This window comes from Hoplias malabaricus, chromosome 7 (assembly GCF_029633855.1).
Source record: "Hoplias malabaricus isolate fHopMal1 chromosome 7, fHopMal1.hap1, whole genome shotgun sequence".
NCBI lineage: Eukaryota > Metazoa > Chordata > Actinopteri > Characiformes > Erythrinidae > Hoplias > Hoplias malabaricus.
This window is the reverse complement of record NC_089806.1, coordinates 7,648,444-7,674,243: the sequence shown is the minus strand read 5'-3', so window position 1 is coordinate 7,674,243 and position 25,800 is coordinate 7,648,444.

Sequence of the window (25,800 nt, the reverse complement as noted above, 5' to 3'; positions counted from 1 at the left end):
TTTGCTCTGCAACTACACCACCAAAACACTATGGTTGATTCTCAAATAACTTCCTCCACCCTAGTGCACAATGTAGGCCATAAAAGAAAGATTTGTGCATTTTTTCTGTAAACATTATAAAGTGACCTTGGGTTTGTGAAAGGCACTATGTAAGTGCAACATATTATTATTATTATTATTAAATGCAGTGTTCAGAAGAAATCAATACAAAGCTGGCATTTTTCTTTCCCTGCTCATCTTCGCTCATTTTTCGGAGGCGTCCATATTCTTTGTTCTTCTACCTCTTCATTCATTCTGTGATGTCCAAAGCTATGCCTGAGGGAATTTCTCACCATGAGTTTGCTGCTGTCTGGCAGTCATTGTAGTGTGAAGTAGAGGAGGTCATATTTCTGGACTTCCTTCATTAACCTTTCCTCTACATGATCCATGTTAGCGACGTGTTTTTTACAGCATAGATTAGAAACATGAATTTCCTTTACCCTAAATGTAAGTCTGAATCCACAGAAGATCTTTCCACAACAGTTTACAGCACTATTTCTCTGATACTTCTTCTGGTTTATAACAAAATGTCTGTGTGTATTTAGTGAAACAGCGCCACCAGTGGATGGGAGCTCATTTAGTGTCAAATTGTATCATAGTTGTGTCATGAATGTGAAAAGAAAATCAGTGAAAATCAGTTTTGTTTAAAAAATAAACTCTTTTTATGGAAAGTATTACATTTGGAAAATGGTTGAAATATTAATGAGTGTACGAATCGAAATTTTGAATAAGATTCCTTTAAAATGTGGTACATAAACCAATACCATGCTCTCTATCCACTGAGAGGGGTGGTGAATGAAAGTTAACACATGCTTCCTCTGAGACACATGAAGCAAGCCTCCACATCTGCCAGTAACCCCACGTCAGTGGACAGATCAAAGCGCTTGGAGGAGAGCACTAACTGCTGATGTTAGCTAATGCAGCTAACTGTGAGCGAGACGATCTAGTCCTGCGATAGATATCAATATTCAAGAAGAAGACAAACATAACACTCGGGCCGTTTCTTCTGGTCCAGCTGTAATGAACTCTCGAGTGTAGATTCTGCTCATCTGGTTTTTGTAAGAGACTGGACTCCTCTCTTTCACAGGCCCTGATTACAGCCGCTGTGGCCAGTGGGAACTTTCAGAAATGTCTGTGGTTTGGTGCTTAGGAGAGTAGAGGGGAACAACTTTTAATAAACAAACTAATGGGTCCCATACGCTATCTCTCACGTCACTTTTTTATTGCTCCTATCCAGAGAGAGAGAGAGAGAGGCAGTAAGAGCAGGAAAAGAACGACAATCATCTGATAATTAACAGGCGTCTGCATATTTATAGGCAAAGCATTAAGAAATCTGCCCTTTGTAGTCCGTCCCTGACCTTTCCAAAGTATTCCTGTTTGGATGCTTTAGCATTAGCCAACAAACAAAACATTTCATCTGTGATTTTAAGTGGTTTTAACTTCGACAATGGCCTTGATTTAATGTGGAGCAGAAGCTTTAAAAGTGATTTACGGTCTCAAAAGTCCTAAACCTCCATTTTGTGAATAGGCTTCTTCTGTTGTAGTGTGACCATCACACACTGACAGAAAATTTGTCTCTGTGGTGGTACTGTGGGAACATAATTGTACCTTATTCTGTTATAAACGTAGAGTTTTAACATAGTGTTGATTTCATACGCCCTGTTTTATCTCCAGGACTTTTATTCAGGTTTTATTTGACACAGTTCTATAAGGAAAACTTACAAATAGCCTCTTGCAATGTACCTCTGCTGTACCTTTATTTCATAGAGTACAAAAAGTGGAGAAGACAGTGCCACATGAGATGGGTTTTTAGTGACTTTTGTGTGTTTTACGTGTGTGTTTATGATGTTGAATATGGGGGTTGTGCTGAATTCTGGGGCCAATGTATTTGATAAAGAGCTAACTAGAACAGATAAATGCGCCCTTTATTAGAGCTTGGAAAAATGTGGGCGGGGTCTGAAACCAGGAAGAAGAAATTAAGGGAAAAGTTTGGGCCGTTAGGAGGTGAATGAGGGTGGTGGATTTCGAGGAAGTACCTAGCTAAGCTTTTCGCTCAGCCCCAAGGTGCATGTTTTCTGGCTGAGGATAAATAACCCTAGCCCACAATAGGCTCCACTTAGTTAGGAAGAACTACAAAAATGGATTCCATCAGAGATCTTGGGAGTAAGCTAGAAGTAGGCCTGTAAGTAAACCTGATGAGATCTGTCCAGAATATATATATATATATATATATATATATATATATATATATATCATTTTTTTAATTGCATTGCTGTGGCCAAAAAGATGTTTGGGACTTTAATGGACTTGTGGCTTTTGGGACTTTAAATAACATAGGGGTGGATTAGTGATATGGGGTTGAGCATGAGCATGTGTTTACTATCAATATTGTGAAATAGTTTCAGACATTATATCTGCTCAACAGTGTAGTTAGCCAAATATTTTCAGAAACTTAGATAAGATTTTTGAGGGAGATTGTTACAACATGGGAGTTGTATTAGGGAGGGGCTCCAATAGCAGGAAATCTAAAAGGTGATGGGGTTGTTTTTAGAACATTTTCTGAAGGTGGAATAAAAATGCAAGGTGCACTACATGGGCTTTTTTAAGACTGTGATTTGTAACACTGCTAAGCATCGTAGTTTTCATATTTAATAATGACTCAACTAGAAGTTTACATCTTTGATTAAAAGGCCATTCCCAGGATTTTTACAATGTGTCCAAGTTAATTCCTGACCGTCATGGCTCCCCCACCTGGAAAGTTAGCCTTAAACCTGAACTTAACTTTAATCATAACCAGAATCATAAATTGGCCTTAAGGGTTGTAGCTAGGATTAACGTTGGGGTAGAGATAGGGTAAAGGTTAAGATTAGAGTTCGGCTGATTTATGATTCTGCATTGAATCGATTCTGACTCTATGTTGTAGCTTGTGCAAGTGCCCTATGCTGTTTTGAGTGTTTATATTTGTTCATTGATGTTTCTGTGTCACTCTCAGGGTCACGGGGCGGACTGACGGAGGCGGACGCACTCGCTAAAACACAGTATTTCATTTACGAAATATAAAAAAACAAAGAGACTTTAACAGAAAGACAACTCACAGGGAGCTAATCAGGCTAAACTGGACACGGGGGGGCAAAACAGGGTAAACGGGACAGATAGACTTGAGAGATAACCAGACTATGGAATGAAACAATACAAAGGTGAACACCAGAGAGAGAGAGAGAGAGAAAGAGAGAGAGAGAGAGACACAGACAGTCACCCGGAGGAAACCCACACAGACACAAAGAGAACACACCACACTCCTCACAGACAGTCACCCGGAGGAAACCCACGCAGACACAGGGAGAACACACCACACTCCTCACAGACAGTCACCTGGAGGAAACCCACGCAGACACAGAGAGAACACACCACACTCCTCACAGACAGTCCCCTGGAGGAAACCCACGCAGACACAGAGAGAACACACCAAACTCCTCACAGACAGTCACCCAGAGGAAACCCACGCAGACACAGGGAGAACACACCACACTCCTCACAGACAGTCACCCGGAGGAAACCCACGCAGACACAGGGAGAACACACCACACTCCTCACAGACAGTCACCTGGAGCAGGACTCAAACCTACAACCTCCGGGTCCCTGGAGCTGTGTTACTGTGACACTACCTGCTGCGCCACCATGCCGGCCTTAGTATGTATTTTTTGGGGTTACATTATAAACACACCTTTGTGCTCTTTTTTTAATTTCTGCATTTATTAGTACTGCACTCCATATTTTCTGTACAACACAATCACAGAATAAAAACCACTTGTAAACAAAGAGATTGATATGAAGCATCAAAGCTTCTCCAGAGCTTCCAACGACAGGCGTATGTATTTTGTGCGTTCCTGTTTTTGAAAATACCAGAAAAACCTTGGTGACAGTGGCCATATGGCTAATGGCGGTCTGACAAAACTAGGCTTGCCTAGTTTTTCCCTTGCTCTTGTTTTAATAAAATATGTTCGAACTCAGCTTCCAGACCAGCCTGTTTACCAAAGAGTTCAGTGCTAATTTAATTACTGTTAGAAAGTGTTGAAAGACATTACACGTCTATTAATGATGTTAATTGTTTTTCTTATTGTTTTTGTTATAACTTCTTAATAATTTAATAATAAGAAAAATAATTTCTTAATTTCAAATTCACTTTCCTGGAGTCCAGAGACAACTACAGCAAACAGTATGTCAGCATCTAATTACATTTGGACATCACTGAACATATAGCAGCCATTCAGCCATTAGAGTAAGAGGTACCAGATCAGTACTGACTCATGGCTCTGTTGTAGCAATAAATGCCATTAGTTTTTATTCATTTTAATTTGAGTTTACATGTCCCCCGTTCCACAGAGTGAGCGCAACATTTGTCCTCCCTCCCTCTCTCCCTGCCTCAGTGTGAGCTCAGAGCTTTGGCCAGACCACCAGACCCCCACATTAAGGCCCTGGCATTCAGCTCCTAGCCCTTGTGCCCAGAGTGTGCCGCCAGCCAGCGCTGTCTGCACACACTTCACTAGCACGTCACTCATAATCTCCTGGCCATCGTTACTGATAACTCAAAATGACAATATAATGACGGCCACAAAACGGCAGGCTAGAGCGTAGGATTACAGAGCGTTCGCTGGCAGAGCTGCAGCCAACACGCTGGAACAAATGCCTCTTTAAAAACGATGTGATACTCTCTCCTTTATATATGTTCATGTCTGATATTTCACTCGTTAGCTAGGTTACCCCTCAATCACACCATGCTACTAAGCTAGGAGAGTGAAAGCTAACACAGACGTTCCCTGAGACATCTTCGGTTTCACCCCCTTCGTTACAAACTGTTGCTAAAACAACATTTTTGGAGGAGAACACTAACAGCCCAGTCAGCTTAGCTGAGGCAAGCGAGCTAGACAAAACTGGTGCATAGCAGCTTAAAATTAACAGATGTTAATGCTAGGTGTTAATGCTAATGCTAAAGCTACAGCCTCAAAGATTTTGAGGACACCTTATGTAGTGAGGGAGGTTTGTCACACAAAATCCAGTTAGAATTTGGGTTCAGTAATTTTGTATGGAGATCTTAAGGTGACATGGTAGTGGTTTTATTAAGACGTTGCCATAAAATAACATATTGAGGTCACAAAATAATATACTTTGGCAATTAATTTATATATTGATGCCACAAGATATGTTAAGGTATAATTTCATGGCTTCAATATATTACTCAGTAGCCTCAAATGTTATTTAATGGACACTATATTATTTTGTGGCAAACATGTATTATGACCTTATTAATAACAACCACTGTGTCACTTTAAGGGCTCCATAGTTTTGATTTAAAATAGTAACCAAATGTTTCTTAGAAAAAAAAAATTAATCAAATTTACTCAAAAGGTTGAATTAATATTTGACTAGCTTCCACCACCATGATGCGCATATGTCACCATCACCAGAGCCCATGTGGAATTACTTGCAGCCTATTGGCCTTGTGTAGAAATAATTAACACTTTATTAGCCAAAGGCACTGCCACACTGAGAAGGCAGGGGAAGTCCTGAAATATGAGGAGCTGAAGATACAGGGACAGAATTCCACAAATCCATGAGACGCATTCGTCTTCCTTTAGCTGCCCACCCCCACCCTCCCCTTCATATCTGAGCATTGTTTGTGAGTAATTTAAATCACTCACCCATGCCCCATCCACACTTCCTCCAGGTCTCAGAGGGGAGGGTGGTGCTACAGCGGAAATGGTGGATTAATTAGGGAGACTTCCCTCCAGGGAGGCATTAGCCAGAGCAGCCTCGGTCAAATGGGATGCATTAGCCGCTGAACCCCCCTGGCACACTGAAGCCTCTGCTCGGCCCAGGTAATTAATAAGGCCCTGGTGCAAGTGAAGAAGACTTATTTCCAGCTTATGGCCTCAAACGGTCTGCAGCTGTAGCGAAGAGAATCGGAATAAAGCCTCATTCTGCCTCTCCAAAGCCAAACGTTTGGCCCCACTCTAAAGCTCGCCAGGTTCAAAGTTATTTTCTCCGCTGGTTAATGCAGCAATGAGGCGTGGGTGTACGCTGATATTTGAATTAGTGTTGAAGTGGCTCCTCTAGGGTACTGAGCCTAAACTGTATCCGGAGGAGAAAAGCTGTGGGATATTAATACCAGTGCAAGACTCTGAACGGGTTAGCTAGTTTTCCGCTTAGCACAAGGAAAGAATTCCTAACCAGGGGCTTTGGTTGAGCTGGACTGTTTGTAAGAACTTCAGATAAAGAGACGGATGACCTGCTATGATTGTAGATATAGTAGGTTTCACAAAATGTTGCTGAAGAATAGCACAATGCTAACTCATCTTGTTACAAACTTGTGTTATGCTAATTTAAATTCACTGTTTATTCATCCATTCATTTACTCACACAATCACACGTGTGGGCACTTTCACATAGCCACTCCACATACCACCAAGTGTTTGTCTGGACCATGGGAGGGGACTCATGGGACTCACAGACAGTCACCCAGAGGAAACCCACGCAGACACAGGGAGAACACACCACACTCCTCACAGACAGTCACCCGGAGGAAACCCACACAGACACAGAGAGAACACACCACACTCCTCACAGACAGTCACCAGGAGGAAACCCACGCAGACACAGAGAGAACACACCACACTCCTCACAGACAGTCACCTGGAGGAAACCCACGCAGACACAGGGAGAACACACCACACTCCTCACAGACAGTCACCCGGAGGAAACCCACGCAGACACAGGGAGAACACACCACACTCCTCACAGAGAGAAGTGAGAAGACCCAAACCCAAGACCCTGACACTTTTTATTTTTTAATTTCAGAGCAGTTTACAGTGTTTAAGACCTTACACCTCAAGCAAATAGAGAATTGGGCGTATTGTCCAAGGACTCTAAGCAGTGTTGGTCCCAAATATTCACAAATTGGTTGTTTATTCAGCACGAGATTTATGCACAATGTAAGCTCCGTCTGCCATTTTCAACTTGTACTATTTGGCCAAATGTTCGTGGACAGGTTCTTTAAATTATCTTCTAAAATTGAGGGTGTTGATGGATTTGTTTATCTTTAATGTACTAATGGTGTTTAATATTCAGTGAAGGATTTAGATTAGAGCATCTTAATATTGCTGTCAGGATTTGATGGCATTCCGTCTCAAGATTCTGCTAATTACAGTATTTTCAAAATAAATAAATTACAGGATATGTCAAAATAAATAAATAAATTGAACGTTTCACACTTCAGCGGCTCTGAATCTTTAAAGTGATCAGCCGTTAGAGAAATATCTGCTTATTGGCTACAAATACTAAACAACCCCAGAGCCAACAAGGCCACTGCCCCCGACCACAGCTCTTCGGCAGAGTCACCGAGCATTAGAGCAGCTTTATTACCTGCAAATCTTCTTAATTAGTTTGAGAACGAACTGATGCTCCAGACAGGAAGAAACTGATCTACTGGACTCTACTGGACTGGGTTTGCTTCATTCCAGCTAGCTTAGTAAAAAGGCAAGTGTGAAACATGTCAAAACTATAACACTCACCCAATCATTTCAGTTTACTTTAGAAAGACTCAAAGAAGCTGAAGAGTTCTTTACTGGTTTTCTATGCGAACAGTTTATGGACTGGATGAAAGCTGCTGTAGTGTTTGATCCTTGGGGTGTTTTGAATAAAGCGGGTCAGGGTTGTTACATTAAGACCCAGAACTTGTGTTCACTTGTGGAAAAGTGGAGAATATGTCGAGAGCAGTGGTGATTGCTCTAAGACTGCAAGGGAAGCTCAGCCTCCTAAAATGTCAAAAAATAAGTGATCAAATATATACTGTTGTGTGTACATGTCATTGAATAAATATACACTACAACGCACTCAACTTTTGTTCAGAATCAGCTTCTTATCACTGGTAAAGACGCGGCTTTCCTCTCAATCATTCCCACAGCTTCACAGTGCTTTAAACAGTGAGGACGCTGAGCGTCCACAGAGTTCAATAGTGAAGCAGTGAAACGAGACGTGTCATTGGATAAATGCTGGGCTTTGTCCCGCCCATCGGACGCTCAGCGTCTCTGGGGGTCTATGGGGCAGTGGGCTGGCCTCGGCTGGCCTGGACGCTCAGCTTCTGCATCATGATTGGATGATCTGTCTGAGGCTGAATCCCTTTTTGATTGACAGCAAACTGAACCAATCAGCGATCCTTTGGTGTAGAGATCCGTGGGAGCACAGGCGGACACTTCACATGGGCCAAGGCCGTTTAAGCAGCCTAGCTCTGCTGGCCATTGAGAGGACACTAGTCAAGTCCCTGGAAAAGACGCCTTGTTGGTACGACAGGGTCACAGATCATTTTCTTAAAAAGGAACAGAGGGTAGAATTTACGTATAAATAAACCAACACATTTTATGATGTAGGCCGAAATTGAGCTTCCCCTCCTTGAAAGACCAGCATCTGCCACTAGTTGAGAGAGTTATAGGAAGTTGTGTGGAGGTGGACATGTGACTTGGGTCTGACGTCTTCAACAATTTAAATACATACATAATTAATGAGATTAACCTACAGCTACGTTTCAGAAAGTAAACAATGTTGGTGTTATTAACGTGAAAGACTTTACTGTGTCATACATCATGAAAGAATAAAGACGGATTTAAAGAAAGATTTATGTCACTCATTTAGTCCTTCGTTCATATTCAGTGGCTACTGGATTACCCCAGTGTTCATATCTGGAGTGAGGTCTCTGGGAGACTCCGCCCCCTTGGTTGGAGATATGTCCCCAGCCCCTGTTTGTGTTTGCTCTTGCTGAATAATACTTTGTGATGCTTTAATCAGGTCTGTCTTCTCCCTGCCGCAGGTTTTGGAGGGACCTGATCGGACCTTATGGTGGAGCTTCCTCTGCTTCGGCAAGGTCGTGTTGTGGCAGAGAGGAGAGAGATGGCTGCCTTTCAGGAGCTGTCATTCTCCTTCTCTCCACAGAGAGGGGTGCGGCACGGAGAACAGGGAGGATAGGACATAGCTCCACTCAGAAATAGAGAGAGAGAGAGAGAGAGAGAGAGAGTCTGGCACTGAGACGACAGATAGTGGTGTCACCCATCTCCTGCTGCTTTTCTAAAGATGAAGGCTTTGGGATAAATTTGCAACATTTGTCCAGTATGGATTTAAGAGTAAATTAAATTACCCCACCCTCCCACCTCTCTCTCTCTTTCTCTTTCTTTCTCTCTCTCTCTCTCTTGCCCTCATGCGCTTGCAGCAACCCGCTAAACATATGCTCAGGGAAGCCTTCTCTCATAGCCATTTGCTTTCATTTGTGTTTGTGTGGTCAAATTTAATCAAGGAAGCATCTGGGCCCCTTTAATGGGAGTAATTGTCCTTTCTGCACGCCTGTGTGTGTGTGTGTGTGTTTGTGTGTGTACAGCGTTTGTACAGCTCGAGGTCATGCTCTATGTGCATGCATGGACAGTACCAGAGCATGCCTAGGCATCTATCTAAGAGGCTATTGTAATAGCCAACATCAAACACATTCCACTGCGGTTTGCTAATTACGCTGTGGCTTAACTTGGCACCGGGGAGAGAAATCCTCGCCGAAGTCGATAAATCTGTCCACAAAGACTCGTCCTAAAGCGTAATAACAACCCTTGGCACCCGGACCTCCCAGAGGGCCGAGCAGGTCCAGCAGCCGCTTCCCTCCCCGGGCCGCCGGCGGGGCCTCCAGGTGCGTGCTGGGAGTCGTCAGGGACGGCTCCCTCCCTCCAGCAAACAATCTGGCTCAACCAGAACCAAACCGCCATCCGGAACGCGTTTCTCGCCTGAACCGAGTCCCGCCGTGAACCCCTTGGCTTCTCCTGCCTTCCGCAGGAATGTGCCAAACACTTCAGCACCAGGCGCCTCACACGCTAATACCACAGACGTGTTTGTTTGCCTGAGATTCCTTTCTAGTCCCACAATAACAGCAACCTTCTTCTCCCCCCCCCCCCCTGCTTTACGTCGTCTGTGCGAGTGGGAACTAAAGCCTCGTCCTCACAGATATAAACACGGTACATAAAAACATAGTTTTTCAACAAAGATCTAAAACGGCTCACATGTTCATGTGAACCAGGCCTGTAGGGGGCGATAATGTCAGGTAACATGTGACAGCCAATGCCCCGAGAAGAACAATGTGAGCATGCACACTGCACCGAAGCTGGCTCTCAGTGTCCAGGTGAGTGGATTGTTATGTAGCTTACAGTAGGTGTACACTAACATTAAAGAGTTAAAAGGAACATTATAATCTCCCCCTGCTGTGTTCAAAACACCACAAGGATCAAACCCCGCAGCAATGTTCTCGTCCTGTCTAAACAGCTCTGTTCAGCGCCTGTTCCTTTAAATGATAATGAGCTGTTCACCCCGACCCCGAGCGCACAGCAGTGAGGAGCGAGGAGCAGAAGCTCTGGTTTTTAGCCGTTTTCGTTCGTTTCTCTTTCTTCTCCGTTTTTACTCAGTGCTCTTATTTCTTTCTCACATAAGACGCAGGTCCAGTGCTGTGATCGCAGAGACTCAGACGAAGGGGCGGAGTCATTCTGAAGTCACAGCACTCTATGTGAGAAGTGGATAAGCCTCAGAATGGCTCGTTTGGTCCCATCTTTTCAGAGTTACGCAGAGCACCAACAATGAACTGGGAGATATTTTGTTTTCACAGCGTGTGGGTTGGTGGGGATCCACATGAGCACATGAACTGAACAAGTGATAATTTCATAATGTGTTCCCTTTCAGACCAGGACTTTTTGGATACGTGTTGCACGTTCTGAGGAACATGAAGCTGCCCATGTTCTCACAATATTGTGTCTTCCACATTATTTACCAAAAAAGCTCATAAACACATCAGCGATGTCTTCAATGTGTTCTTTGTGAAGGAGTGTGTTAAGTGTGTGTTTAGCGTGCTGTTATTCACAAACCAGTGCATAGAATTACACAAAGCTGCAGGGTCTTTGGGACGAGCCCCGTAAAACTGAATTACATGAAGTACCAGGTCATTAATAACTGGACGCAGGCATAGACAGTTGGAGGAAACACACATGGGCGAGAGGTAGGACAGATTTCCAAAGCTGAGGTGGAATTGTTTCACCTCCTGTTTCTGAGCATACTCATATGTTCATTCATTCATTCATTATCTGTAACCCTTATCTAGTTCAGGGGCTCGGTGGGACCAGAGTTTACCTGGAATAATTGGGCGCAATACACCCTGGAGGGGGCGCCAGTCCTTCACAGGGCAACACAGACCTGCGTGGGTTTTCTCCGAGTGACTGTCTGTGAGGAGTGTGGTGTGTTCTCTCTGTGTCTGTGTGGGTTTCCTCCGGGTGACTGTCTGTGAGGATTGTGGTGTGTTCTCTCTGTGTCTGCGTGGGTTTCCTCTGGGTGACTGTCTGTGAGGAGTGTGGTGTGTTCTCTCTGTGTCCGTGTGGGTTTCCTCCGGGTGCTCCGGTTTCCTTCCACAGTCCAAAAACATACGTTGGTACAGACTCAAATGTGTCTGTAGGTGTGAGTGTGTGTGTGTGTGTGTGTGTGTGTGTGTGTGTGTGTGTGTGTGTCTGTGTTGCCCTGTGAAGGACTGGTGCCCCCTCCAGGGTGTATTCCCGCCTTGCGCCCAATGATTCCAGGTAGGCTTTGGACCCACCACGACCCTGAACTGGATAAGGGTTACAGACAATGAATGAATGAATGAATGAATGAACATTGATTATAAAGCCCAACTGTACACACATTAACGTCCTCCTGCAGTCATCGATTACAGCACCCCACACCCGGTAAATAATTCTCATCTGTTCATCAGTTACAGATTTACTTGTTAAGTAATGGCATAAAACTCACCTGCAGCTCAAAATCACTGAAGGGATTGGTTATTTGGGTTTATGATGTCAGAAACCCCGGCTGTCTGAATCCATGTTTTTGAGCATGTGTTTACAAAATGAAAATATTTAGCCTTGGCACAGACTGATACGTCTTCTAACGAATAAACACAATCACACACACATTTTAACAACGTTAAGCACTTGATTTTCATCGGAGGGTGTATTAAAGTTTATACAAAATTTTTGCCAATCCTCCTCAAGGAGTAAGGACCACCTCCCTCTACAGCTACTCTGAGATCTCCACAGTGACCCTTCGTCACCCCCCCCCCTCCATCTCGCTAACTCCCACTCTTTCATCTCTCCACTCTTTCCTGTCACTAGTCTAGGTGAGTCGATCCCACACTACACTTGCAGCACAAGTGAAACCACAGCCCACAGAAGACAATGAATATTAATGACAGGCCCTGGCGAGGTGTCGGGTTGTAATTAGGGGGCTCTTGTTACGCTAACGTTGGAGTCGTCCTGCTGGGATATGAGAGGGGACAGGGCTCGGGCGCCACCCCCAGCACGCTGCGTTTAGCGAGGGCTGCTAATCAGAGCCCCCTGCACTCTGTGTGTTTGAGATCATTAACACTGGCCCTTGGCCTGAAGGTCCTCGGCTCCGAAAGCGGCTCTGAGCCAGCAGCCCCCCGGCTGGGAGGCTAATTAGGGATTCTTTTTCATGGCAACTCCCGAACGTTGTCCTCTGTTTCCTGCTAGAGAAAGACTCCACTTCTAGCCTCGCCTCTTCTGAAGCCGCATTAGTCACGTTAGCGGAGTAGTTCATATGAAAAGTAGGCATGACCAAGGACGGATCTGGGGAAGAAGCTCTCTCAGATAATGTCATGTCTAGACACTGCTAAATGTAGTACTTCTCTCATTTTAAGGATTTAGAAGTTGTGATCCATTTCTCACACTGGAAGCCTTGAGACTCTTGGGTCGTAGGTGGCAATGCTGGAGGTGTTCCCTTATCTTTAACTGTCCCAAACAGTGTGGTCCTGAGACCCAAGCTTCTGATGCCTTGAATGCTAACATCCCCATTGTTAGCTCTTCAAGAGAGTAAGGGTGACCTTATGTCCTCTTTCCTGAAGGTTTTCACATTAATTCCACGGCAGGATTTGCTTCCACAGTCGACATATTTATACAATCTACCTTAAAAAGACAGCTTTAAGATCAGTGAGATGCTAAACTGAGCTGTGATAGGGAGAACCTCTGTCATTGCTATTCCAAGCTCAGCACTGCAGAAACTGCACTATGTAACTTTTGGAGGAGGGTAAGAAAACACCCACATTCCCTCCCCTTTGATTTCAAGACAGTGCTGTAAAAAATCCAGGAGCCACAAAACTAACCTTATATTGTGCCACTTTAAGCCCCGCCTTTTTATTGCAACCAACATCAACCATTGGTCAAACTGTTTCAAAACACAAACACCCATTTTTATCCGACTCACGACGGCAGCTCGTAAAATGACGCCGTGGTCTTTTGAAGAGGTTCAAACGCTCCTTGGATCGGTGGCCGACAAAAGAATCCAGCGAGAGCTGGACGCTGCAACAAGGAAGGAACAAACTCTACTGATCTGTCTGAACTGATGACGGAGCTGTGTTCAGTCCCAAACAACAACAACACGCCGATACACCAGGAGTAAACACCGCTTAACGTTACCGCCACCGTTGTTGTAGTTTTCAAAGCCTGCTGTTGCCGTTAGAGATGGTGTTTTGGGACGTCACCAACTACATATTGGGGGCGAGTTGTGCCTGGAAATAGCAAGCAGGTCCCAAAAAGTGTGGAGTGTAGTCGAGCCAAATCAAGTAAATACCATGCAGTGGAAAATCACCAAAAGTTTGCACTTCACAGAGGACCTTACATCTTATTTTTCACAGAAATGCATCCAGCCAAACTTCTAAATTGTGTAAAAAGTCTGGGATTTGGCAGTGAGTTTGCGCCAGGGTTTGCTTCTACAGTCGACACATTCTGGGTGGATTTATACAGCTTTAACCAGATCTGTTTAAGCCCCGCCTACTCTGCTGTTAATGGTCTACTGCCTGCATCTCTACATCAAACGTATGGTCACCCTAACCCTAGTGTTTAGAGCAAGAACTGGGCCTGATATACGAAGGAAGACTCCTTCAGAGGTCCACACCACAAAAAGCAGTTGACAATGTCAAAGTTCCCGCAGAAGTTCCGCCTGCAAAAGTTGTTCTCTATCTGACGTTCCTGATACGAAACTCTTGATTATGACTCTTTCCACTGAAGCGAATTGCAAAAATAAAAGGCCAGCCAAAGAGCTAGGGTCTTCACTGCGACACTGACTTGTCTCCTACTGTTTAGAGCGTGTTCAGAACGCTTTGAGGTGGATTGCGTCTCCGCTCTCTTCCCCCGCTCGCCCCCTCTCGCCCCTCCCAGACAGTCCCGCTGTCGCTGTGGCACTGCAGCTAAACTTTGTGATTACAGGGACGTGGCGCCCTCCCTCCACGTTGCCTTGGAGGGGCTCCAGGCTGCTGGCGCTTCTTCGCGCTCCTTGGCTCCTGCTTCTCCAACTCCTGTGGGAGTGCACTTCATGTCCTCAGCCTCAGATGCTATTCCCCATGGTGTCTCCCTCTCAGCACCTGCCTTGCCTCTACCTCCCCCCTGCTTGCTGTTACTCTACCTCTCTCTCTCTCTACCTCTCCCTCTCCTTCTGTAACCCCCCCCCTTCCTTGCCTTGTTGTGCATATGCAAAGGAAGACAACGCGAGCCTCAAACGAGCAGCGCCCCTGACAGCCTCATCAATGGCGCTGACAGAATAAGGACGAGGGGATGATGATCTGAGCCAGGCTGGATGTTGAGGTGCAGCCTCCCCGCGGATTCATCAAGCCACCTGACGTGCCTCGGTTCACGCTGAGATCCAGAGCGCCGTCCCGCGAGAGCACAAGCCCCTTTATCTGCGCCTAAGTCTCCACTCCACCTAAGTGAATTTACATTTCAAAATAAGGAAGCTCTCAATCACACGCCATCAATAAAAGGTCCCCCCCTCCACCGCCTTCATCATTAAGTTTACCGTTAAAGCAGTGGACACACTCGACAAGCCGGAATAAAAGTGCGAAGTGGATTCTTGACTTTTGCTGCTCCATTTCCTTTGTTAAGATAACACCTAAAATTAAATGATCAACTCTTGGAGAATGACACTGAGCAAAGGGTGTATCTTCAGTCACTTCCCAAACAGGAACAACGTACCTGTACTTCTAAGTAGCATTGCTAAATTGGTAACATACCGCTAACATATTTATCTTAGGCGTATCCTTTAGTTAAAAATGAAGATCCATTGTGAATCATAGGAACCAAGTCATATCACCAGTAACGTCCCAGTGAGGAAAAGACAACAGCTAAATAGGTCACAAACAGCTAACATGGCTAACTATGCTAATTTAAAGCCGGTATTAAAGTAACACAAACAGTTAATGATTGAACACAAGACTGAAAACTTCATGAATCGTATGGAGACAACAGGTCTGTCCCAAAACCTAGTGAGCCACTGACTACGGCAGCATTCAAACTGATGTCTGTCCTCATGAGGCAGATTGAGACGCTCTCGATAGAGAGCAACTGTGTCACGGCTGGCCCACTGCACATGACCAGTGTTTATTTACCTCAGTGACTAGGGTCACTTCAGCGCGATGGATTCTAGACTTCCTGTATTTATCGCGTATAGGGCGGTAGTGTCGCAGTCACACAGCTCCAGGGGCCTGGAGGTTGTGGGTTCGATTCCCACTCCAGGTGACTGTCTGTGAGGAGTGTGGTGTGTTCTCCCTGTGTCTGCGTGGGTTTCCTCCGGGTGACTGTCTGTGAGGAGTGTGGTGTGTTCTCCCTGTGCCTGCGTGGGTTTCCTCCGGGTGACTGTCTGTGAGGAGTGTGGTGTGTTCTCTCTGTGTCTGCGTGGGTTTCCTCCGGGTGACTGTCTGTGAGGAATGTGGTGAGTTCTCCCTGTGTCTGCGTGGGTTTCCTCCGGGTGACTGTCTGTGAGGAGTGTGGTGTGTTCTCCCTGTGTCTGCGTGGGTTTCCTCCGGGTGCTCCAGTTTCCTCTCACAGTCCAAAAACACACGTTGGTAGGTGGATTGGAGACTCAAAAGTGTCCGTAGGTGTGAATGTGTGAGTGTGTGTTGCCCTGTGAAGGACTGGTGCCCCCTTGATTCCAGGTAGACTAACAGTTACAGATAATGAATGAATGAATGAATGAATGAAGACCGAAATAGATGTGAGTTGTGCTTGCTTTGCATCACAGGATTGCCTTCGCAGCTGAGGAACACTTCGCTTCTGCCTTAACATTTGGCCAGAGGTGTCTCAGTAGGCAGCATATTTAAGGTGTCTAAGTTTAGAGACAGCCTACATAGTGTCAGGAGCATGTACACTATGATGTAGACAGCTCACTATGTCTGGGGATAAAGCTAATAACATAGGCTCTCACTACTCACTTCCCAAGAACAGAATCTGTATTTCTAGGTAGTAAAATGATATCCTTTACACACTGAGAATAATAGTTTAAAGCCTTTTTTCCACAACAAAAAAACAACATAACATAGGGTGACCAGACGTCCTCTTTTTTAGACTTAATAAAATGTCCGGGCGGAATTTCACAAACGTCCGGGATGTTGTTTTTCTAGAGCTTACATAGAACTTCGAGAAGTTTCGTTCACAAACTAGTCCCGCCCTCTCCTACTCCGATTGGTTCACTTGAGTGAGAAGGGGGCGTGGTGAAGTAGCCTAAAATCTTCTGATTGGACGGTCTGACTGTAGAGCTACCGTTATTGGTCGATAACCTTCTCTGTAAACATTTAATTGGTCAGTAGTCGTCCACACCCCAGAAACGTTCGAACTTTTTCTGTCTGTAAAAATAAAACATTCAAATGAAATTATTGAAGTAAATTATAAACATTTTTATGAATCATAGGCAGCTACTTCACAAAAATGGGCAAAATTAATGTACTTCTTAGCAGTAGCCTACAGCTGATAATGAGGTTTTAAGCTTTGCTTTGTGAAACACAAGGAAATTACCTGCAATTTAAGATACAATTTAATGTAGTTCTCTTGTCCATTTGCAAGTATTGATGCAGTAGGTAATGTCTCTGTGGCACAGCTCTGCGATGCTGGGGTCTGGGCACACACATGTTGGTGGGTGGATTGGCTGTTCATAAGTGTCCCCAAGTGTGTGTGTGTGTGTGTGACCGGGTGAGTGTGTGATGCCCTGTGATGGCCTGGTGGTCTTTCCAGACCGCGTTCTTGCCTTTAGCCTCCGGATCCACCACGGCCCTGTTGAGGATGAAGCAGAGGGAGACTTCTAAAGCACAGGAGTTTTCCTGTAAGGCTCTCCGTCTTCTGCTCAAGCCTGTATTACTGTTTATGTCAGACTCGCTGTGTCTCTCTGAGCTCTACATGAAGCGGTTCTCTAAAGCGGAGAGTCCTTAGGGTCGTGAACACTCCCAGAGCGAGAGCTGGAAAAAGAGAGAGAGAAAGTGAGATAGAGAGGCTTATCAGATCATCCCTGCAGGCCCAAGTTAAGATTATCAAACAGCCCATTCATCACGACTAATCAACCAATCAGACGATTCTTATCTGCTTCACTCACCTCTGTGAAGAACACCCTCAATCACTCGCTCACATGGAGATTTTTCTCAATGAAAGCCACCTGAAACAATCAGAGATCTGGTAATGAAAATTATTCGGCTGTGGCTTTTTATTATTATTTTTTTCTGAGAGACATTTTACAAAAATTACTCTTCAATGACTCTTCAATAATTTAATGGTGATTCCCCTAAAATCTCCAGTTAAAAACAATATAAAACACACACACACACACACACACACACACACACTTCCTCACTAGCATCAGAACGAAGCAGGTTCTGAGAGCTGAGGAGAAATGATGGAGATAAACAGGAGTGACATTATCTCTGCACTGAGCCCAGTGTGAGACTCAAACTCGAAAGGGCACAGGGGATACTCCTGGAAGAAATATCAGAACAGCAAGAGAAAATAGGGATAATAATGAGATCTTTTTCCTCTTTTATTTGGAGAGATATGGGAACAGTACAGAGGTGAGTGGAGAAGCCTGGATTGTTCCATCACTAAAGTAAAGGTACTTTCCCAAAAGGAGTTTGAGTAGAAGGACCTACAAGATTAATAATAATAATAATAATAATAATAATAATAAATGTGTTGTGGTCAGTGGAATATATCTGAATATACAGAACAGTGTGTGTCACCCTCTTCCACACTTCATTTATCTCTTTCCCGTCTAAAATGAAAAGCCCCAATGTCTGTGGTGACCAATCACAAAGAAGCACAGCCAAATAAAATAAAATAAAATAAAATAAAATAAATAAAAGGGCGGCACGGTGGCGCAGCAGGTTAGTGTCGCAGTCACACAGCTCCAGGGACCTGGAGGTTGTGGGTTTGATTCCCGCTCCGGGTGACTGTCTGTGAGGAGTGTGGTGTGTTCTCCCTGTGTCTGCGTGGGTTTCCTCCGGGTGACTGTCTGTGAGGAGTGTGGTGTGTTCTCCGTGTGTCTGTGTGGGTTTCCTCCGGGTGACTGTCTGTGAGGAGTGTGGTGTGTTCTCCCTGTGTCTGCGTGGGTTTCCTCCGGGTGCTCCGGTTTCCTCCCACAGTCCAAAAACACACGTTGGTAGGTGGATTGGTGACTCAAAAGTGTCCGTAGGTGTGTTTGTGTGTGTGTGTGTGAGTGTGTGTTGCCCTGTGAAGGACTGGCGCCCCCTCCAGGGTGTATTCCCACCTTGCGCTCAATGATTCCAGGTAGGCTCTGGACCCACTGCGACCCTGAATTGGATAAGGGTTACAGTTAATGAATGAATGAATGAATAAAAACCGTGTTGTTTAGGACAAGCTTGTGAGATTTCTGTACTGTGGCAGTGTCACCTGGGCACGAGCAAGACGTTATTTATACCGCAGGTTACTACGCTGCCTGTCAAAGTTTTGGGAAAAACCAGCATTAGAATTAGCATGCGTTATTTGTTGAACCAAAATAATTTCACATATTACAATGGGCTCATTCAGAGAAAAACAATATCCCCCCATTTGTGACATTGCTAGTGACAGTACATCTGTTATCAATATCATGCTACGCCAGCCACAACTACCAGAATCTTTATGTTAGTTACACTCTGAGATTTTTCCACAACACCATGTGTGGGCATGTCCACGCACCAGCTTAATCAGGCTGAATAGAAACACACTTTTCCAAGCAGGCTCCGTGAGGAACATTCAAACATCACGGGATTACGTTTCCAAACATTTAACAGTTTTCAATGTAATTATTATTTGTTTTTATGTAGAATTCACAGAGCTGCATACCGCTTTGTTTCATGTGGTTGTGTTTTTGTTGTAGTGCCATATAAAATCACTGGTCTGTGGTTGGTGAATATTCCAAATTGCCTTCTTCTGATAGATTAGGCGGTGTTTAGCTACTGCAAGCTAATAATTTCTTGATAAGCAGATGCCAGGCTTATGATTGGGACAATCATATTTCAGTATGTGCAGTAAATGATTGCACTAATCATTTAGAAAATTCCAACTTTTACATTGAATGAACACTTCAGTGTGTTTCAAAATTGCTAGAAGTTTATTGCTATTTGATTCATGTCACATTTAAAGTATTGGAGTTAGGGCTGTTTTCCTTTCACTGATAAAAGAAGGGGGTAAAAAGGTTGTATGAGGCCCTTAGAACAACTCCTCCCAGGTTTTGTAAAATGTAAAATGTTCTGCGCAGTCGTAAATCTTTTTCAAGCCTGTTTTTAGAAGTTGTTCTTTTATGCCACGACTCAAAGAAGCTGTTTAAAAAGTTTAGTGACAGTATGTGCTTTTTAACAATAGTTTGGAACTTAAAACTACAGCATGAAATCATTATTTAGACAAAACCTCACTCCAAGAAACAGACTTTGATGAAGATGAAACTAAAATATTCCCAAAGGATTAGCACTGAGCTGCTTTATGCTAATAACGTCTTTTTTACATTCTCCACAAAAAATAAATAAATAAATATAAGGAAATGAAATTTTCACAAGAACATGTTTTCAAACTTTTGATACAGACTTTTTCCTCATTGCAGTAATGCACTCACTAGCACTGCAATAAAGTCAGTGTTTCCTGGGCATTTCTGAATTCTCTTTCACTGTGACTTGTTTAAATTAGAGTTCACACTGAACTCTTTATATCTTTATTTTCTTGTCCCTTCTCTGTGTGTGTTTGTGATGTAATGGTTTGTATTTATTCATGTTCATTCATTCATTAATTCATTATCTGTAACCCTTATCCAGTTCAGGGTCGTGGTGGGTCCAGAGTCTACCTGGAACCACTGGGCGCAAGGCGGGAATACACCCTGGAGGGGGCGCCAGTCCTTCACAGGGCAACACAGACACACTCATTCACTCACACACTCACACCTACGGACACTTTTGAGTCGCCAATCCACTTACCAACGTGTGTTTTTGGACTGTGGGAGGAAACCGGAGCACCCGGAGGAAACCCACGCAGACACAGGGAGAACACACCACACTCCTCACAGACAGTCACCCGGAGGAAACCCACGCAGACACAGGGAGAACACACCACACTCCTCACAGACAGTCACCCGGAGGAAACCCACGCAGACACAGGGAGAACACACCACACTCCTCACAGACACAGTTTTTAATTCAGTGTAAATACAGACTCCACTCTTCAGTAGCTTATGAAAGTGAACAAGCCCCCAGAAGTTAATAAAGTAAAGCTGTGTTGTGTACGCTGTTGTGACAGTAACAGAACTGACACCAAGCGCACAGTTTACTAATGTCCCCCTGAAGAGAGGTGCGCAAGGGGGAAAACAATGGCTCAGCACAGCTGGAGCTGTGTCAAGCATCATTTGCCTTTTCACATGATTAATTTGATTTTAATACGTTAAATTGAGGGCTGATTAATTTTGATCATACGCTAAAAACAATACACACTCCATTAATTAAAAGTTTTCGGTGCCTTGGTTGCTGCTCCGAGTCAAACCGACGGAGATAAAGCACGTGATTTATTGGCACGCTTTAAGCCTCGCCACTGCACACGAATAGCTTTCATAATTGCCGGGTTGTTTGGGGGCACTAATTGTCACTCATTTCTGTTTTCCTGGACTCTAACCTGTTTAAGAAAGTGACGGTTCACCTGGAGCGCTCTTCAAGGTTTGTTTCCCCTCCTACTTTAAGGCCTTCAGCCAAATACCTGCACAGAAGGGCATTTTTTTTCTCTCCCTCTTTGTTTTTCTTTAGACTCCAAAGCTGTCAGCTCTGAAACTAATCCCCCCTCAGAGCACAGTAAAGTGTCCAGGAGAGGCATTCTACATACTTAAGAGTACAGTATGGCTTTTCATCCTCCACTGGAGCAGTACAGGGTGATCTCATTGCTGAACATGCAAGGAATGTGCTGTTAGTGCTGCAGTGGAAAGGGCAGGAGAGGGGTTGTTGGGACTGAAGCCTGAAGTCTGCACTGCGGCCCCTTCTGGGAGATTGATAACGGGTTACGTTTTTGCTGTTTCCACCTGTGTCCATAGGGGAAATGACGGTGAGGCAAAAGAAGGCGGTTAAGGCGGGCGAGAACGTTTTTTCTACGCAGGCAATCTAGGGTAGGAGGTTGTGCAAGAGTCAGAAGAACATCCGTGGAAGGATGTTCTAGAAAATTTCAGAAAAAAAGAAAGTGTACAGAAATGTAGCATGTGTCTGGTTTGTCGTGTGTCCGTTGGGTACACACTCACAAGAAATGGAAGACAGACCTTCTTCCAATGTCCATGTCCTTTCTAGGTTCATTATGTCGGTGTACATTCTTCCCATAACTTTTCAGATTAGACTTCATCATTCCTTCTCATTGGTTGACTCTCATAATTCTCATAGTATTGGGACAAATACCCTAGACATACCCATAAGGCCTTTGTCAGAATTTCAGGTTCTCCTGCATTCAACCTCTTGACAACAAGAACCGACTAGATCCCTGACCCTGACATGAGTTGCTTGCGTCATCTGTGAGAGGTCATTGCAAGAGTCCAGCGCATCCTGGCCCAAAAACACCTACAGCAAACCCCCACAGTGAAAAACTCTTTAAAAAGTTGTTGGAAACCTGACCTGACGTCTACACTATGTTTACAAAAGTAAAAGGTGAAAACACGTTTAGAAACAAAGACATTGCTCTGGGTCTAGATTGGGTTGAAAACTGATATGTGGCTCAAGAAAATGTTAAAAAGGCGTCCATCTTGGATTAAACTTGGGCCAAATCAGACAGACCAAACACAACCCAAATTTCAAAAGCCACAACGACTGCCTGGATTTGTCTGTTGGGCCAAAGCATGACCCCTTGGGCCTCAGTTTTAGGTTCGAAAAATGCACGCCTCTATACTCATGCAGCTTGAAGGAATCAACTCTCTATCGCAACTGAGCTCTTTCTGCCAGTAAATGTAGTAAACAACTCTGCGCAGGTGAACAGTTTACCGCATCTGACGAGCGGCCTTGAAGTGTCAAAGGAAAGAGCAAGCACAATGCTCCGAGAGAATAAACGTGCGGACGGGGGAAAGTGCGGCAGTGCAGAGGCCCAAGGGCACAGCCACGCTACGCTGCAACGAGCCCTGTTTGCTTCCTTCTGCCGAGTGGCTTCTTCACCAGGAGGGCTGATTTCCTACATCATTAATTGCTGAATAGATTGCCTGTTGAATTCTTAATGTGTTGCCAGTGTGTGTTTGTCATTACGGGCTTGGCACGGAGCAAATGGCTCAGCCTTCGCTAACACGGCCTTGATGTTCCTTCAGAAAAAAAAAAAAAACACAAGACAAAGGCGACACTGCGCACTAGCATGTGCAACTGAAGGTGTCGTTAAAATGTTTTTCACATTCAGATGCCGTCTTTTTTTTTCTTCTTTATACTGTTGATGCCATCGAACGTTTTGAAATAAATGAATAACGCGGAGGGCAATAAGCATATCCCATTGTTCAGAGGGTGGTGGGGTGGTGGGGTGTTGGGGGGGGATACAGTGGCAGCCGACAACCATCGCTTAACCAGTAGACTCATCCTAGTTTTTACCTGTAGGAGTCAAGCATTTCAAAATCCATTTTAATGCATAAGTAGGGGCTTTCAGTTTAATTCATATTCAGTGACTTTGCATGTTTTAAGCCCTATGCAAATATTATTGGATTTTGAAAGGATTTGATGGATTTTCCGTGGATTTTCTCACACAAATGTTGGCAAAAAATAGAGCGAAATATCTATGCCCCCTTTTTTTTGTGTGGAGGAGATTTGCATGTATGAAAGATTTTAATGAAACCCTTCCCCCCACCTTGAAGAGGAGTAAGATTTGATTTTTTTAAAAAATATCATTATTCACAGCCCAGGCATCATATCCACAGGATCCAAAGGAGGAAAGGCAATGTTTAGTTCCTTAGCACTTTTTTTTTCTGCAATATTTTGGCCGACTTTTACAGACCACTGTTTTATGGAGTATATATTTATATATTTATATATTTGTGCTCAGATTTAACGGCTTGCTTTTGTTTAACTGCCCAGCTTTGAACAAGATTGATTTCCGCTTGTAAAACCAGGCACTAGCCAGATAATAATAATAATAATAACAACAATAATACTAACAATAATCACACATAATTGCTTACTTCAACAAAGTCTTTGACAAATGCTTGTCTCTTTACGCCCACATCTTTTTCTTTTTTTGTTTTTGTCTTGCAATCATGATCCTCAGAGTGTTGAGAAATCCTCCATGAGCTTGGCCTCCATCCATCTGTCCCCGCCATGAAACACAATACCAACAAAAGCAAATCCTTAAAGGGAGGGAGGGGTGCGGTGCAAGAAAGACCAGGAGCTGTAATGGGACGGCTCAGGAGAGCCTAGAGGGGGCTGACACGGTGTAGAGCAAACAGGGAGCTGTGTTTGGACATGACCCACACCAGGGCTGGACGGCACGCAGGAAAACTGACACTCTGGGCTCACCCACTCAGTAAACCTGCTCATAGTGACCTCTGGATACTGTGAGATGTACAGTGATCTATAATATATCGTCAGACCAAGTACATGGATCTCTAAAGCAGTAACGTTACAGGAGAACTTTTTTAACTCTCAATGGAAGTCAATGAAAAATATCTTATTCCAAATAAATTTGGAGCATTTCTATTGGTTCATTCATCGGGAAATTTTCACACAGTGTGAGTGACGTGAGTGAGTGACAGTGGCAATGTATAACTCCGTCAAATGTCTAAATTACATTTGTAAAAAGCAAAGAAAAACGGTACTTAAAGGTGATGTTAAAAAAATGTCTGGTGTTTATACGCAGCTCTGGCTTAGACTAAGTGTCTCAGTCCGAACTCGTTCAAAAGTTACAGTTACATTACTTAACGTGGAACTGAAAGTAAACGCAGACAGAAAATGCTACAAAACTAAACTCAAGTTACAAACACAGAATAAAAACTTACAGACAAGTTAATCTTCAGCCACCTACAAACAACTGTTCCAGCTTAAAAGGTGTAGAACGTTCAGAAAATATGATTGAGGCCTGAGAAAAAAAACATTTTTAGAACTTTGAATTTCTATCTTGGAAGTTTCTAAGGAAACTTCGCTAACTTTAGTTTCTCCAGATAAAGATTCATTCAGACGTCATTAGAGGAATCCATTTTTATCTGTCGTGGTGAAGATTTAAAACGTATATCTACAGGTTCTCCATGTAAAATATTTATAAGAAAGTTGGCTTCTTAGCAGCAAAGTGCCCTCCTCCTGTATTCACCAGCTTCACCACATCAAACAAGTCATTTTTAGTTCATCAACCTGTAGGACGTATCGTTAGAGCAACATTTCCTAGTATTTAAATCAGAAATGTCAATCATGAGATGACACATTTTATGTCAAAATAAAAGTCTCATTCTTAAATCTGTTGGCATTTTTTCATTTTTGGTATAATTTGTTAACAGCAGTTTTTACTATTATTCAACATTAATGGTTCAGAGAAAATATTACAAATATAAACTCACAGCATTTTTTAAATCTCTCCTGTAATTTACCATTTTTGAGACGTGAGACTTTTGTAACTGGAAATAATTCTCCTCCAATATTTAGGCCTTTATCATTAGAATATTGCCAAATTGTTTTGTGGTATATTGTTGTACATAAATAAAAATAAATAAATAAATAAATTAATTAATTAATAACATGGATCTCCAAAATAGTAAATTAGTAAATGGAGCATTTCTATTGGTCCATTTCTCAAGAAATGTTCACTCAGTGTGAAAGACATCTGCTGTGATCAAATGATGCAGTAAAGTAGATATCAACAAAAATGGAGATACGTTTTCATCTGGACATCAACAGTAGTACAGTTTTATTTTAAATTCTGACTTGACACTTCAAGAATTAACATTGTTTCTTGAAACCTTCAAGACTAAAGCAACGATTCCTTAACAGTGCACCTTAAATGACACGTGAATTGAGTAAAGGTGATTTACTCAGACTGTTTAAAAGGTCAGGGTGAGTGTCAGCTGACCGACTGCGCAGGCCTTGAAATCTCATTGTGTTCTGAACTTAAACACTCTCAGTCTGTTCGGGCTGTTTCATCCACACGTCCTCTTCCTGAGGTTTAATGCAGTGTGTGAGAGATAAAGAGATGAAGAGATACAGAGTGTGTGACTGTGGAACAGAGGGGACACATGCATGGCGAGGACCTTGGGCCGAGAGAAGAAAGGCACACTCCTCTGCAGGGTTTTGTTGGAGGATGAGTGCGGCGGGCTCAAACAGATGAATGTGTGGCATTGAGATTATACACATTCACCCTTTCTTTCAGATGAAGTGCTTTGGCCAGCCCTCCTTGTGATTTTAATTTGTTTGATTTTGTTATATTTTATTTT